Here is a 17211-nt window from a genome sequence, read left to right on the forward strand (position 1 = left end):
CTAATTACTAAAGGGTTTGCATCTAGAAATAAAGAGGTTATACTGCCCCTCTACTCATCACTCATCAGACCCATCATAGAGTACAATGCCCCATTTGGGATGTACCTCACAAGACACTTCCAACAGCTGGAAAGACCACAAAAGTCCCTCACCAAGAGGATTACTGGCCTTAAACATATGTCCTAAGCAGCCCGACTGGAAAAACTCCAGCTGTACTCAGTGGCATATCACTTACTCAGTGGTGATCTCTGCCTGACTTACAAAGCCATGTCCAACTCAGAATTGATGGACATGCTCCACCTAAAGAAATCCAAGTCATTGCAAGTCACTCACTCTAGTGAGCTAAACCTCACCACAACAATAAATAGAACATGCTGGAGGGATAGATTCCTGTCACAGAGACTCCCCATGCTTTGGAACAAAATTCCTAACTACATTAGGCAGAACCCCTCACTAACACTCTTCAAGAGAAACCTGGACAAGTGGATGGGTAACAGAAAATACACCCCTGGGATCACTTCATTGGCTCTTCTTGACAGAGACTCAGTTAATTAATCAATGGGGCAGCAAAAGCTGACACACTCTGGCTGGGCTTATAAATACCCCCGGGCAGATAGCCTAGTACCTACCTATGAACCTATGATAATGCTAGTCATTTACCCCATAACATTGGATTTAGTAACCTGTATAAAATGAACAGGTACTGCCTTAAAACAATTCCCTTCAGACTTATTCATTTGTTTTTGTAGAAGCTGAGATTGTGAATGTTTTGCTCTTAGTTTAGAGGGCGTGGCTACTGTCCATTACCAGTGTCAGATGGGGGTCAAATATCAAGAACCCCCTCAATGAATATGCATGATTTATTCTCTCTATGACATCACTATTCCAAATGCCTAATAATCAAAACTGTTTAAATTAGTTGGGAAATGAGAGAACATTGAAGTGAATGTCATATTCTGTTGATAAATGCTACTATGGGATAATCTTTGAACCTTGATGACAACATTTTGGTTTTAAAAAGCTTCCCATGTGGAGGAACAGCATTAAATTTTTATTTCTGCATCCTTTCCATCATGATTATGAAGCACTACTAGCAGAATTGCTGTTTGGACATATATAATACCTTGATGTATGCACCTTTTTTATGAAAGCAGGCCAGTGTCTTTCCACCTGCCATAACAACTTTAAGGTTTCTATTAACTTCCTTTATGGGCCGTGTAAACATCACAGCAATCTGAGCACTACTTATAGAAAGTGTTAGAATTTTGCAAGTCATTTGTGAACTGTTTAGCACCCATCGCCCAAAAAATATGAAATAAACTAAAAGGGAGTAGTAGCATCTATTTAGGTTTGCCAACATGGTTTAGTGGCTACTTTGTCCGTCATTGTCTGTAATGTTACATGTTACCACCCTCCCAAGTCAAAGAACAGTCTATCAGTGACTGACATGCCATTTTTTCCTTGATCAAAAGGACATAGCAGGCCATTACTGTGTGAATAGAGGGATCTTTCAAGAGTTGGGAGGGTGGCCTAATGGTTAAGGTGTTTGCCTTGCAAACACAAGGTGCAGAGTTTGAGTCTCACAAGGGGTAATTGGTTAGGCTTAAAATGGCTCGCAAAGGCAGTTAGCGTAGTATGAACCTAGTTAGTAAATGTGCTCCCTTCATTTATTTGTTGACCTAGAAAGTCTGACTAGGTCAAAACCCCATTTTAAGCAGAAGCCAGGGGGAGAAAAGCTCCAGTATTGTTTAATAACAACATTTAACATAGTAAAAATATTACATATATATCAAAGAAAACAGTCTCACGTCAGGCTTTGTGCCCACTGAATGTTGCACAGCAACAGTTATCCCACTCCACAAAGGGGGAGCCACCACTGATCCCGGGAACTATCGCCCTATTAGCCTGACGAGCCTGGTCTGCAAGGCCATGGAACGTATCATCATGGAACTCATAAACAAAGACATTGGTAACCTCCAAACTCTGGACCCCACCCAGTTCATGTTTGTGGAAAGCAGATCATGCCTTCTGAACCTGATCAACTTCTTTAAGGCAGTCACCAAAGCCATAGACAAGGGTAAGGTGGTTCACACAGCCTATCTTGACCTCGCCAAGACTTTCAACACCATCCCCCATTCTGGAATTACAGCTAAACTCACTAAACTATGTATAAATCCCTACATCACAAGATGGGTTGCCAAATGGCTCACTGACAGAACCCACTCTGTAAAAGTTGCAGACTCCAAATTTGACTTCAAACCAGTGACAAGTGGAGTACTACAGGGTTCAGTCCTGGGACCTCTCCTGTTTGGTATCTACTTCTCAGAAGTACATGCCAACACAGAAGGCCTCTGGCTAATGAAGTTCACAGATGACTGCAAACTAGGAGCCATAGTTGAGTCCCCAAATGATGTGGACATCCTACAGAAGGGCCTCACTGAGACAGATGTCTGGTGTCAAAGGCATGGCCTCAAGCTCAATGCCAAAAAGTGCATTGTCATCCCCTTTGGTAAAAACTCTGTACCCATGAACTACCACATAAACGGCAGTCTACTTAATGCCGAATATGTGATAAGAGACCTTGGGACCCAGGTGGACAGTAGTCTCTCCTTTGATAATCACATCACCACAGTAGTCAGGAAATACTTCTATGTGGCACACCTCATCACAAAAGGGTTCTCATCCAGGAAAAAAGAGGTTATTGTTTCCCACTATTCGGCACTCATTAGACCCATTATAGAGTACACCGCCCCTTTTGGAATATACCTCACAAGACATTTGCAGCAGCTGAAAAGGCCACAGAAGTACCTCACAAAGAGGATTACTGGCCTCAAACAGATGCCCTACACTGACCGTCTCAAAAAACTCCAGCTTTACTCTGTAGCATATTGCCTACTCCGAGGAGATCTCTGCCTAGCATATAAATCTATGTTAAACCCAGAGCTGTTGGGCATGCTACACCTAAAGAAATCCCAATCCCTCTGAGCTACATTCTCTAGGGACCTAAACCTTGTCGCCACAATAAACACGACATGCTGGAGGGAAAGATTCCTGTCCGAGAGACTTCCTATACTCTGGAACAAGCTACCCATCTATGTCAAGCAAAGTTCCTCATTAGCACTCTTCAAGAAAAATCTTGATGAGTGGATGGGAAATAGGAAATACACCCCGGGGATCACTTCTGTGGCTCTGCTTGACAGGCTAGGCTTACTTGGGCCCTTGGGCCGATAGCCTAGTACCTACCTATGAACCTATAAACCTATATGTAGAGCAGCAAAAATTGTTACAATAATTTGTATGAGTTACAATGGAGGTGCTGAAATAGTGCTTAAAGTAACAGTTGTGATCTGTTTAACAAAATATAAATGAAAGACATATGTAAAAAACACATTTGCTGGTAGATTATAAGCAGACTCAAGAATAAGTAATGTAATAAATGTTTGATAGTAATTGGAGAAGGTGAAGGTGGTTTATACTGAAGAACATTAATAGTGGTAATGAGGTGGAGGGTTAGAGGAGACAGCACGGATAAAATGTTGGACGTTTGAGAAATTAGTTAAAGAATATGACAAAACATTGCAGTGCACTCGTCAGCGTCTACTTTCACTGTGCTTGTTGCTTGCTTAGTCCCACACATTTCTAATGTTTTTAATATGTAAATTAATCTACTCTACCCAAATGTGAACAAAGTATAAATTCTGCTACATTGAGGTGGCATACAGTGCAAGTTTATCAATCAGTAAGTGTTTTTGGCTAACTGCTTTTGCCTTTGTCTGATAAAGATGAAAGTGCTTACTTACTGTGAAACATCCTGGTTCAGTGGATTTCATTTTATTTTATTTTTTGATATAACAAAGTCATACCAAGCCATATTGATATGGGTCAGGCACCTTTTTTCCTTATGCTTTACTGCCATATCTTGGGGAGTAGTTGCTGGTAGTCCTCTGGACTGACCTGTATATGTTCTAGTCTGAAAATGTTTTATGCTGTTGTCATGGCTGGGACAGTAAAATGCCTTCAGGACCTCCTTTGGTCCATTGCTGTGACTGACCACACCAGATTAGGTTGCAGCCTTTTCAGATGCACAAAGTGGGACATTTTTAATGAAAAAATGAAATGCTATAGGTTGAAGTATACTCACAATCAGTACAAATGACTGGACTTTACTTAGTTGACAAAAACTTCTCAGAATTTGAGTTGTTTCTGTAGTTTCATATCATATTAAGCTGTGTCAGATATGAGATAACTGCACAATGCAACTGCTAGAAACATAAGGAAACATAAGAAATATTTTTTGTTTTAAAGTTTCAAGACAATTACAATTTTTCATGTTTTTCATGGGATGCAACTTCCCAAGGAGAACTATCCTGTGTTAGGAGGGATATAAGGTTGCAGATCCTGCCCATTCCTGTGCACAGTCACAAATTAGTCAGAAATGAACCTGCTGATTTAGGTAGCAAATAAAAAGAAACATTGATGGGGCTGTTCAGAAACAAGTGTGCCTTGTGTTAAATGAACTTGTACTGTGAGCAGTGATGTGAAAGGAGGAGGTAATTCAGAAATGCTTAGTGCAGACACACTCATGAGAAAATAGTGTGGTATGTATCACATTAAAATGGACATACTCATTGGAAATAGTGTGATATGTATTACATGCTACTGACTGCATAATGTCACACAAATGTGTGTTACCATGCTAGTGACAGCCATCATCTATGCAAATGACAAAATCAATCATGGTGAAGTGATTCATAAATGTATAAAATTAGTGTGATGAGCTGCAGTGATCAACTTTTCTGAACGCGATCATTTTTTTCATGTACAGGCGTATCACTCTAAGATACTAGGAGTAGCATCCACTTTAGATGGGCAGCATAGCTGAGTGGCTGCCTAAGGTGCCATCGTCTGTGCCATTACATGTCACCACCCTCCAAATCACAAAAGAGTTCATCAGCAGTTGACATGCCACCTCCTCCTTGACCAGGACATAACTGGCCACTACTTTGTGGACACAGGAATCATTCAAAAACTGGTAGAAATATAATTCCTTTACATGGAATCAAAGAGGATGTGTGTACTGCCTGTTCCAGTGGAAAAAAAAGTGTTGTGGAGCATTAACTATCCCTGCTATGGATATCTTTCAGTATCTGGTAGAAGATACATTAGGAATTTTACCAGTAGTTTCAATGGACAGACAGAACTATCACTATGCAGGCATTGTACAACATAACCCTTATCCCTGAGGTCATGCTGGCTACTGACTGCACCTGCATTGCTATCAAAGCCCCATTTGCTCCACAAGGTGTCTGGTATATCATTCAGAAGTACTTCCACTCCATCAACAGCCAGCTGGTGTGCACTGCACAGGCAGCTTCTATGATTCCCACACCTGACACACAAGCGACCTACAACAGTGTTTCATGCAGGGTGACTTTCCACAGAGTCATCTAGTTTGTAGGTGCACATATTGCCACATATAGACACTACAGCATTTTGGTTTTGTTAACTTAAGTAGCAGATAAACCAAAGTGGAGCCTGCTGTTGTGTGCTGCAGCTGATATTGACTATGCCTTCGCAGTGTGGCTGATAAGCCGATCTGCAGATGTCAGATCATGGTGGAGGGGCTCTTTATTATATCCTCGAATGCTTAAAAAAGCGAACGCTGATTGATCAAACTTATTTTCGCTAAACTGCAAAATATCGAAGCAGCAGAAACTTGAATTTTTTCCTAGGGAAAGAATTCGGTTGTCCGTTGCTGTTGCTTTGGTATTTTCAGTGTTATGGTGGAAAGTTACCGGTCAGATTCAGGTAAGTGTGCAATTGTGTGGATGTGAGTGTTAGGGTGATTTAGGTGAGTTAGGGATAGGGCTCGGGTTAGGTGTGTGTGCGATTGAGTGGACATGAGGGTTAGGGCGGATTTAAGTGAGTTAGGGTTAGGGAGCGAGTGAGGTGAGTGTGCGATAGTGACGGACCTTAGGGTTAGGGTTTGGGTTAAGGTAAGTGGGTAGTTAGAGGTGTTTGCATAGTTTAGTGTAGGGTTAGGTATCAGATTTTAGATGTATGTGTGTGGATTTCTGTTTGTTTGGTGTGCTTGTGTTGTGTGTATGTGTTTTGGATCAGCGATTTTTTCCCTGGGAAAAAAATCGCTGATGACAGATCGAGATTGTAAGCTTTCGCTTAAATTAGGTCGATCAATCAGCGTTCGCTTTTTTAAGCATCCGATGATATAATATAGACCCTCTGATATGGTTTAATTAGTGGCCATCTTTTGCCTGGATCACTGATACACACATCTAATGACTGATGTCAAGGGTAATGCCTGTGCCAGGGCCGCCTACAGCCTCTCTTCTATGCTATGTGTTCACACATCAGAGTCACAGTGATGCCCTGAAACCATCTGCAGTGCTGATGACAGTGTATCGGGGTGTGCCAGACATAGACAGGATGAATGTTATCAAACATAGATGTTGACAGGGGTTTATCCTAGCCTTCCAGAGACACCTCAGCTGTAAGGGATATAAGTGCACCTCCCTGCTAATTTTTTTTGTGTGTGCTTATAAATACTACAATAGTCACAGCTCACATTCTTGTATCTTTAAGCCTCATCCTTTATCACTGTTTTCAAGACAAAGGCATTACCCCATTCTTTCTATACTGTAAATAGGTTATTAAGTTATCATGTTTTTTTTATACCCCTTCATCTGCACTAGTTATTATGGAATTGCAGTCAACTCTTTCCCTTTCTGTATCCAACATGTTAGCACTAGGTATTTTGAGGCAGTGCAATAACTGCCAGCTGCTTATGAAAACCATTTATTGCTTCCTAACAAATGTTCAACTTGTGAGAGTTGGAACAATCTGTTGAAGCTGGAGTCTACCTTCTCACTTCAGAACACATTCACTAAGCCCAACACACATACACAAGCATGCATGTGCATATGTATATGTATATATATATATATATATATATATATATATATATATATATATATATATATATACACACACACACACACATACAAGCATGCAGACACACACACACATGCACACATACATACACAAACACACATTTGCAACATAGAGCACTTCTACTACATGAACTCATGTTGAGGTTTTAAGAGAACATTTCTTAAGCTTTTCCAAAGAACAGCTAAGAAACCTCAGCCATTAGTTCAAACACCAACACACCCTCCTTCACCCTACATGTCCATAGCCAGTACACTTACATTTAAGAGTCAAAAGGATACAAACTCCAGGACCTTAAGGTCCACTGACTACATCCACTTACAGTAATATTTCAATAATAGGTGACCCTATTCTCTTGAAGACAGGCACCACCCTTAGCAGGCAGGGTAACAAGATGGTGACAGTTAGCTGTCTTTCTAGAATGAGGATCTGGGATGTAGCAAGGGTTTTTAGATTCCCCCATCCCAGCAAATGCACTTATGACCTGGTAGTAACTCAGAAGATGGAGAATGGCCTTAGGTGCTCAACCACAGGGACATGCAGAAGGATATGAGTGAGCTGGCTAATTCTTGTGTCTGAGACAGGAAAGAGAGATATTTTGCCTTCCAAGTAAAGATACTGGGATTTAATAACTGGCTATGTACATGGTGTCATTGTAGGAGTGAGGTTCAGTACATTCCAGTAAACACCCCTGCTTTACTCCACCGAGTCTCTTGAAAGGCTCGCATGTGGATCTGTCATACATAATGGCCCCGTCAGTGTTGGAGGACAGCCGATCTTTGCCAGAATTGCAAACAGACCTTTGCTACTGATGAAGTCAAATGCCTTGATAGGATCAATGAAGGCAATATGCAGAGGTTCAATCTACTCCCTGCACCTATCTCGTACTTGCCTAACAGAGAAAACTATGTCTGCAGTAGAATGCACACTGAGACTCAGGGTAAACTTTCTCTGCAGGAATGTGGAGCCTCTTCAGGACAACATGTGCAAAGAGATTCTTCATGTTACAGACAAGGGAGATGTCATGATAGTTGTTGCAATCACTTGTCACCCTTATTCTTACAGATGGTAACTATGTTAGCATCCCGCATATCTTGCGGTACACTTCCTTCTCTCCAGCATTGGCAAGGTACTGCATGCAGCTCCGAGATTAGAGTACCATTGCCACATTTAAGGATTTCTGAGGGAATACCATCTTTCCTAGGGTCTTTAGCAGAATCAAGTGCTTTTAGCTCATTGTTTCATTCCTCCAAGGTGGGCTCAGCATCGAGCTCAGTCATAGCTGGCACAGGCTCAATGGCATTCAGAGCTCTCTCTGGAACTGATGTGATGTTGACAAGTGCAAAAAAAAAAAAAAGATATAAAAAGTCTAGTTTGGAACACATTGATGATGCTCTACTCGATAAAAGGAGTCTAAATAAAAATGCCTGAATAATGAGGCACTCCTGCAACCTAAACACATTTATATATGCGTAAATACTGAGCTTGCTAATTCATGTGTCCGAGGTAGGAAAGACACTAGCCTTGATAGGTATTTTACCATCACCCAGAATGATGCTGAGATTTAAAGACAAGATAAATGGATTTAATAACCAGCTGTATGGTTTCAAAACGATGAAAGTACACATTGGTAGTACTTTCCATGCAAATATCGCTGTGCTTATTGACTTTCAAAACAAACCTTCTTCAGTTACTTGATGAACTTAAATTTTGCTGTAATCCTGTTTTGATGGACCCCAGTACTAAAGCCACATATACGTCTGACTTATACTGTCAGTTAAATAGCTGTATTGATAAGGCAGGGCCCAGATGTAGCAAACACAATGAGAAATTTAAAAACACCACCCTGTGGTAAAATATCCATTTAAATAAATTAGATAATACAGGAAGGAAATTCATGTTTATAAGACGTCTTATTTTACCTACTTATACTTTAAGATCACACTTAGGTAAACTATTACAGACCTAAAGCAAACCATTAGGAAGCTCCAACCTGAATGTACATTTGAAATAGCCACTGAAATCAAAAATAGCTACAAATCTTTCATTAACTACATCAAGAGTTTAAGGACTAATAGCAGCAATGTTCAGAGCTAGTCCACAATAATACTGCCCACTCTGATCCAAAGAAAATAACATATATCCTAGCTAATAAATATAGAGCAAATTTTACTCCACTCACAATTATAGCTATTCCACAGTTTCCACAGTCCCAGCCACCCTTCTAATTACTATGGAACAAGTACTCTCAGCCCTCTCAAAAAATCTAAGAACACTTCATCTATGGGCCCTGATAACATTCTAGGTTTCCTGATTATTTGTACCATACATGGCCTCAGGGCTGGCCTTAGCTGAAACGGCGCCCTAGGCGAAGTACTGCTCTAATGCCCCTTAAGCCCCACCCGCACAATACTCAAACCACACCCACATTTGAGCCACGCCCACAGATGGGTCACTCCCATAAAACCCACTCCAGTTCTTTCAGTTTTTAAATGCATGAAAAGACAGTCACTGTGACACCTTAAGACTGCAATTGAAGGCTGAATGCTTCTTAATAAACCTGCTTGATCTGTTGGTAGTGTAGAGTTTCTCTACAGTCATGAAAGACAGTATTAACTTCTTTTTGCAAGGTGCATTGATGTTTATGTGTAGAAGTTCTAATTTGGTGTAGTGTAGCATCAACTCTACATTAACACATTACTATATACCCTGATGTGCTTCATGCTCTTCACAGGTCAACCATCAAGTCCACATAAGACAGCTACACATTATGATGTGGTGGTGCTACAGCTGTATGCTGACCCAGAGGCCAAAAAGGAAAGCAGTGTTATTACTACAGTGACTGCCATCTTGAACTTTGCATACAACTTACCAACAGCAAGTGGATTTCTCAGAATTGTATTGGCAATGTTTCTTATCCGTTATGGGATACAGATGGATTTGGTGCCTTTAAACACAGCTGAAAACAGTACACTGCTGTTCTGTAAGACTATCAGGTCCACTCGAGTAATTTGAAGACATATTTAAGACTAGAGGCATTCTAATATTGTCAGATTTTATTCCACTGCTGCCATTAGATGTACATTTCTATATGCAGTGTTTCACAGTGAAATGTTACACTTGTACAAACTGTCATGTCTACCGGAGTCATTTTAAAAAACAGGTTTCAGTTGGCACATTTCCTGTTAAAGATACTGTATCATTGTTGGATAATTGATTAAAGACTGGCACCGACCCTATTGGCATTATGCAACTACACCTTCATTACACATCAGTTGGTACTAGGCTATGAAACTATCAGCCCTAGGGCCTATAAGCCTAGCCACAAACAATTCCCTGGCTATTTCTTCCCACAATATTTACTTTGATATTCAATATTTACATGCTGAAACATTAGCAGATGCAAGAGAAGGGTTCAGCTTTGTTATAGCCATTTAGGTCAGCCAGTTACAGTAGTAGAGAATAGTGCCCAGCTGACAGTACTTTGAGTCTCCCTACCAGCTATGCTGTAGTGCTTCCCTACAGGAACTCTGGCATACTGCACAATTGTTATGTCTTCCACTGTAGAATCTTGACTACAGGGTACATCAGATGTGAAATCATGCATAATTTGCACATTGTTCATTTCCTACCTAGCCACTTAAAGCTGCACTTATTGTGCCTTGCACTGAGCAAATCAATTATATCAGCATAGTCTATCTGGCAAGATATCTCATTAATTGAAATCATAGCCAAGCCCACAAGTCTATCTTGTCACACAGTACTTAAATACATCACATAGTACTTAAATACGTTATTAGTTGTAGTTTGGAGAAGTTTCTCTCCCCAGATGCAACTGTCACTGGCAGTGTCAACAAAATGTGTAGAGCTACCACTACCTATGTGAATATCTCCACTAATCCTCACTTTTTCATTACAATAAGGACATCAAGCATCAATATCAGCAGATTCAGTGTGGGTTCAAAGAATCTGCAAGTCTTTACAGAACAAAAATATCTTATCAGTAACTGCCAAGAGGTCCTGTATGTTGTAGAGGAAGCCAAAAGTAGCACTATGAGCTGCAAGTTGAGTGAACCTGTACTTCACAGATGACAGTGCAACATCAACAAGAGAGCTGAAAGTTGACTCCTGTTCAGGACCAATTAGACAGTGCTTCATAACCAAAAAGCACTCCCTCTTTTTCCTGAGGCTCACCTCATTTGCGTCTGGAAATTTCAATTCTACTTCCAGTGCTTCAGCTAGGTCAGTACCAGTCATTGATTTCTGTCAGACTCCCTATGCTTTGGAACAAAATTCCTAACTACATTAGGCAGAGCACCTCAATAACACTCTTCAAGAGAAATCTTGACAAGTGGATGGGTAACAGAAAATACACCCCTGGGAAAACTTCATTGGATCTGCTTGACAGAGGCTCAGTTAATCAATGGGGTGGCAAAAACTGACACGCTGGCTATGCCCTCGGGCAGCTAGCGTAGTACCTACCTATGAAATTATAGAACACTAGGCTACTGGCATGAAGGCCCTAAGGCCTAGCCAAATTTTCACCCATGCTCACACAAAGTCAGCACCTATTTTCCCTGTCCAGCAGCAGGGACACAGGTGGGATCTCAGGGGTGCATTTTCTGTTTCCCATCCAGTTGTCCAGGTTCTTCTTAAAGAGGGCTAGTGAGGAAGAGGAACATGTTCTAGAGGCTATGAACTCTTGTTTCAAAAGAGTAAGGAGATACCACTGTACTCTACTCACATGCAGTGTCCTTGCAGTTAGTACTTAGTTTTGAAACAGAAAAGTCTGGCAACTAAGCCTCCCCTAAAACCAAGACCATCAAGAAAGACTTTTGCAGTTACAATGACCCCTATATGTGTTTGAAGAAAATTGAGAGAGCAAGATAAACAGGAAGCATCAGAGTTTGTTGAACAACAAGGTAGAAGCATTGTAGGGAGATTGTCGGAGTCAGACTATCACCCAACTAAACATAGAAGTGGTAACAAATGTTAATGTAAAACATTGTGTTTCACTTTTTGGAACCTTTTACAACAAAAAACATTTTAATATAGTATACACAAGTTTTAAATAAATCTAGCATGGAGATGAACAACAAAGGGTTCACAACCTGACACACTTAATCCATTTGCCAAATACGCAATCCTGCAACTCAGTATTCTTAAATCTTTATGGATCACTTTAAAATACAGGAATGACAGTGTGTTTTATCATTACTCCATTATAAAAACTGAAAAGAACATGCACTGGGAGCATTTCTGTATCAATCAATTAAAAAAAGAATACATCATAACTGCTTGAAATATGGAGTTCCATAATATTGACAGTGAATGCACCAAAAAGAAAATCAACATAAATCTCTGTCTTTCTATTTCTAGCTATATGTCAAAGACATGCATCTGGAGCATTTTTCCCCAGGCCTACACTGAAAATTGACCTTGTTCCAAGTCGGACCTTGTGTAAACAAATGTTTAAAAACAAAATCACCTCTATATACATCTCAGTTCCCCAACAGGCAGCGTAGGACATTATAAAAGGAAATGGGGATGAAGTGAAAGCAAACTGCAGTACCTATACATCCATCCATATGATGTATTCTTTTTTATTCTGTGTTACAGCATGTGAACATTCTGTAAATCCATACTCAGGAATCAAAATTATCATCATAGCTTATGGAAATTAAAAACACTTTTCATTATTAAGTCTCACTTCATTTAGCAAGTACCCCAGGTAAGTACCAAGTTCAAGTGTCATACAAGACTGTATGGCTAAGTCAGTCAAAAACTACTTATACATCCAACTGAACTAAAGGAGTTAGTAAAAACATGGTAATACTCTGCCCAGGTAATGTTTACAAATTAAATTGCAACATCTAAAAACAGCAATACATCAATAGTAGATAACTATATATAATGCCCATAAGAAACTGATCATGTCAGCAGAAAATCACTGTTGTGAGGCCATCATCATAGCAGATCGTCACCCCCAGTGGTTAAATGCACTCAGTCAAGCCCTCTGTTTATGTTTACTATATAAGAAAGCATGTAACAAGATTCCTGGTACATTGAGCTATGCTTTTTTTTTTGCATTATTTACTACATAGATTGTTTTTAAATTGCCTGAAAAAAAAGAAAACATTTTGACAGCTGCTCTATCAACATTCTGAATACAATTAGGAAAAACAGTAAACAATTAAGAACACAGTTCTTATACCTGACATTATGCAGCATGATGTTCTGATAAATGCAGCCGTCAGGTAATGCAGTAGTGACAAACAGCATTTTGTGTACAATAACGTTGCGTAGATAGCTGTTATAGTTATTACAGTAGAGTTGAGTGATTAAATTAAAAAAATATAATAAAAGCTGCCAGCACCCCACGAGGTAGATCCTCTGTAGTACAAAGTTATTTAAAAATAAATAAAAAAAATACCAGCAGAGTCAAGCACAGCCACAGACTAATAAGTCCAAGAATAAAGCCAATCCAAAACGATAAAAAGTCCACAATTTATTGCAGGAACACAAACAGGTAAGGGCTATAGGAGCTTCATCAGACCAAAATTTTGGTCTGATGAAGCTCCTATGCGAAAGCGTTTACCTGTTTGTGTTCCTGCAATAAATTTGGACTTTTATTCTTGGACTTATTAGTCTGTGGCTGTGCTTGATTCTGCTGGTATTTTTTTTTTTTATTTATTTTTGATTAAATGAAAAGTTGTATACAGTACTAAAGAAAATTAATGAATGTTTTAGCAGTGCACTGCAGATGCAGGCAAATTTGGGATCTTGATGTAACAAAAAAGAGAGATCAGATAAAATAGGAAAGAATTCCCTTTAAAATTAGCAGATCAGAAATGGCTGTAAATTATGGGATGAATGTAGCTTTTAATCAGTGATTTAAGGACTGGACATTTGTTTGCATTATGTAGGATTAAGTGCAGTTTTCAGTGGCATCATGGATAAACCTTGCCTAAACTAACAGTGCAGAAAATTAAGTGAGATACACCGATGCATCATTGTGGAGGGTCTGATGTAGTGATTGTAACTTTGCTCACATAATGTAGATTAGTCAGGATATCAGAAGCATAGAACAGGCTCAGTACCAGCTATACCATATCTAATGAGACTCTTTGTGAAGGTTATCAAAATGTTCTGTAACAAAAAACATGACCAGATAACTGTCATTACTGCTTATAGCAACACAGTCTGCACTATCCAGCAGCTAACAAATTAATTCCCTCTAGCTTCCAAGAGAATGAAGTTAAAAACATTCCTGCCTACAGTCAAACAGTTCTGTAACAAAAAACATGGCCAGATAACTATTTGTCATTACTGCTTAGAGCAACAAAGTTTGCACTATCCAGGCAGCAGCTAATAAATTAATTCCCTCTAGCTTCCAAGAAAATAAAATTAAAATCTGGCAGGCACACAAGACAGACATAAATAAAAAATACACTGCTGACCACCAGCCAGCGAACTGATGCACAGCACAAGTTCCACAACTAAACGATAAGTTTAGCTAGTAACCCCAAGCCCAACACCCAGTTCCAGAGCAGGAAAACACAATTTTCACACAGGCACCGCACAGCATTATATTAATTAACTCTTGCTTGTGAGAGAGGCGCCTGCCCGAATCAACTTACCTTAAAATTGAAGCAGCAGAAGCAAGTGAAGCAAAACAAGGGCACGAAATACAAATGCGAAATCCGCGTGGTGAAAGAAACCAGGCCGCCGATGATCCACACCATGCTGTCCAGTCTCGTGAACAAATTCAGGAAGTAAATATCAGCCAATGGATGCGCCCGCCTCTAGCTCGTCAAATTCCGTCAATGGAAATAATCAATGCTGACAGGTTAACAACAGCAGCCACTAATGTCGTCAGTCGTGGATGCAATGTAATTATGGAAGTGGGGGAGGGCGCAATGCTACTGTACAAACAAGCATTGGGTGCAACCAATGCTGAAAACAGTAAAAAAAAAATAAAGACGTTTTTGTAGGTTTGATTTTGTGCCCTTTATGAGGCCAGCCTGTACGGCGCCCTAGGCGGTTGCCTAGTTCGCCTATGCCTAAGGCCGGCCATGCATGGCCTTGGTGAGTCCCCACTGAAAATAGGTCGAGGGAATGCAGGCTCCACAGATCTCACAGGTTTTGAGAATGTAACCAGTGAAGAGACGTAGACTAAAGATGTTACTCCTTAATCTAAGCCTTTCTACTAGTTACATTCTTGAAGTGTGGAAAACAGCCACTGTAATGCTGTTACATAAGGATGGCCCAACCGTGGACCCTGGTAACTTTAGACTAATTGGTCTCATTAGCCGTATATGTTAAGGCATGTGATGCATCATTTCAGACATCATAAATATGAACAATCAAAATCTCTTAACTATGAGCAGTCATCAGTCTGATGCTGTCAAAGGAAGGTCCATCCTCTCTGACCTTGTTAATTTATTTAAAAAAAGTCACAGAAGCAGTGTATAATGCTTATGTAGAACAGTCAGCATAGTTGGAGCTGTCTATGGACGTTGACTCTATTCTCCATGCTGACATTATTGACAAACTTGTAAATCTTAATATAAATACACTTTATGCAGTGGATAGCTAAATCTAAATGGATGGCTAACAGAATCCATGTGGTTAGAGTCACAAGTGCCACTTCTGAATGGAAAAAAGTTACTGATGGTGTACTACAGGGCTCAGTATAGGACTGTCTCTTATTTCGTACCTATTTCTCAGACTTTGAAACAGTTATTCAGACTTTCAGGCCAACACAACTGGCTTATGGCTATCTAATTCTGCAGATGACTGTAAACTGGGTAAAATTATTTATTTATTTAAAATATGTTTACCAGAGTAGAGCACTGATCACAAGTGACCAATTCAATTTTAGTCTGGGAGTATAGATAAAGACAGAATTACATTTGGTGACAGTAGGTATATAACAAAATATACATCTGTAATACACTAATATCAGCTAACAAAACTGTAAAGCGTATATAGTAAATCAGGATATTTAGAAAGTGAGGTGTCTGTATGATAATTCCAACTGGGTGTTGTCTAAATGCGAAGGATAGGATCACTGAGTGGAGCGAATGATGACAGAGAGAGTTTTGTGGCTGTAGGAAGCCGTTGTTATACTAAGCAAAGGTTTATGTGAGGGAGAAGTGTAAATTGGTGCAATAAAATATGCCATATCAAGGACAGTAAGAGAGGTTCAGCCAATATGGTTGAAAGCAAGGCAATGACATTTAGTTGATGAAAGTAAGTCTGTATTTAGTTGAGCCCTAAATTTAGTGTAACATGAGGTATCTTTTACTTTTGGGGGGTTGCAGTCTGAAAGCAGAGGGGTACTGTTTTCTGATGCTGATCTTTCTTTGAAAGGTTTCACGAAATCATATTTGAACACTCACGTACACATTACACTGACGGCTGTAAATAGCCTTAAGGATTTGTATGCTTTACAACACTGGAGCTGTCTAGGCATTTTGTCCATGTCAATACAGTTTTAGTGGTGGTATGCTTTCATTGTGAAAAATTCCTCTTTTTCTGGAGAACTATGTATCATTTTTAGTTTTGATGTAATGCCAGCAGAATGCATATTATGTTCTGGACATATCCAATTACTGTAAGGTACAGCTATAATATTCACAGAAAGAAGCGTGCACACATACACACACACACACACACACATATATATATATATATATATATAAAAGGACATCTCATTCATTTCAATTTTCAAGGTAATGTCACCTTGTCTAATCGTAATCTCCTTTTAAGCTTGTTAGTGAAGTGGAATGAGTTATGACTCTGGAGGTAACAAGGATTATAATTAGAGGTGGTGACATTACTTTGAAAATCAAAAAGAATGAGATGAAATGGATTGCTAAATTGCAAGCCTGTGTTTTTCCAGGCTTGAATGTGAATATTCCATTGAAACCAGCTCTAAAAGGGAGGAGATTAAGGAGGAAGGTCTAAATGGCTAATAAGTGGACCTTGCCCTGGACTCTAGCAGCTGATTGTTTTTTAAGTATTTTAAATTGCACTGTTTTTTTCAATGGTATTAGATCTGATGAAGGGTTTGTGTGTTACCCGAATGCGCTTATCTGATTTTATTTTGTTATTTTATTAAAGTTTTATGTCCCATGGTCTGGTGGCAGCACTTGTATTTATTTTCTACTTATTGTGCTGATTCTGGTGCCTGCCTTTGCTTGTTGGCTTTTGCTTGCTAAGATACAAAGTTATATATAC

This window comes from Protopterus annectens, chromosome 14.part0 (assembly GCF_019279795.1).
Source record: "Protopterus annectens isolate FY-2018-M chromosome 14.part0, PAN1.0, whole genome shotgun sequence".
NCBI classification, from domain to species: Eukaryota; Metazoa; Chordata; order Ceratodontiformes; family Protopteridae; genus Protopterus; species Protopterus annectens.